The sequence below is a fragment of the Cynara cardunculus genome, assembly GCF_001531365.2.
Source record: "Cynara cardunculus var. scolymus isolate 2C chromosome LG 13, CcrdV1, whole genome shotgun sequence".
Classification (NCBI taxonomy): domain Eukaryota; kingdom Viridiplantae; phylum Streptophyta; class Magnoliopsida; order Asterales; family Asteraceae; genus Cynara; species Cynara cardunculus.
Window position 1 is genome coordinate 27,133,545 of NC_037540.1, and position 1,221 is coordinate 27,134,765.

Below are 1,221 nucleotides of genomic sequence, written 5' to 3' on the forward strand. Positions count from 1 at the left end.
AGCAACAGCTACGACTGCCGCGATTCCTGAACGGCAGATTCCAAAGCTTCCACATCAGTGGAGCAATGAGGACAAGAAGAAAATAGCTATAGACATGCATGCTCGGTCTATAATAGCTATGTCTCTTCCTGATGAGATATATCACTCAGTGATGAAACTCAAAACTTCTAAATCCGGATGGGATACTCTTTGTGTCCAATACGAAGGAACCACTCAGGTTTAGGAGACTAGAAAGATCAATATATTAAGACAATATGAAAGCTTTCTCTATGAAAAGTCCGAGACACTGTCTGAAGTACATCAAAGATTTAATTGCCTTCTTATTGATCTTAGGGCTGTCGACAGGGAATATTCTAATTCTAAAACCTTAACTAAGTTTCTAGAATGTCAATCTGAGTCTTGGGATACTTTTTCCATGTGTCTCAAGATGTCAAATGACATGTCCACTCTTTCTCTTTCTACCTTATACGAGATTCTACTTAACCATGAGCAATCTCGTCAACTGAAAAGAAATATTGTAAGAGATTCCAGGGGAATGAAAAGCTCTCCTTTAGCTTTGATCTCTGAAACTTCTTCAGTTGAAACTTCTGCTCCTTTTGTCTCTTCTTTACCTCCGGTGGTCATCACGGAGATAGATTCTTCCGAGGACATTCCTGAATCTGATTTAACAAATTTTGATGAGTCCCTGGCACTCCTGACTAAGTCATGCAGGAGGTTCGCCAATAAAAGCAATTTCCGCAGATCTCCTCAGCTATCCCTTAGGAAGAAGCCAAAGTCTGAAAGAATAGACAAGGCTTTAGCTGTCTGCTACAATTGTCACTGGCCCGGACACTTTGCAGGTGAATGCAGATCGAAGAAGACTGCGATGCCATCTTCTAAAGCCTCTTCCTCCTTCAGGACCAAAGATGATAAATACTTAAAACTGAAGGAGAAATACAAGAAGATGAAGAACAACCAGCAAAAGGCTAACGGCCTTATTGCTGAAGAGCATAACTGGGCTGAATCATCAGATGAATCATCTTCTGACGAGGAAGATAAAGCTTATGTCTGCTTGATGGCCATTGATGCTGATGAAGGTTCTTCTAAAGCATCTACCTCTTCTGAGCCATCTTCTGTTACTCAGGATGTCAAAGGCATATGGTATCTAGACAGTGGATGTTCAAGACATATGACTGGAGATATATCTCTTCTATCTCACTTCAAGGAAGAAAGAGGACCTTC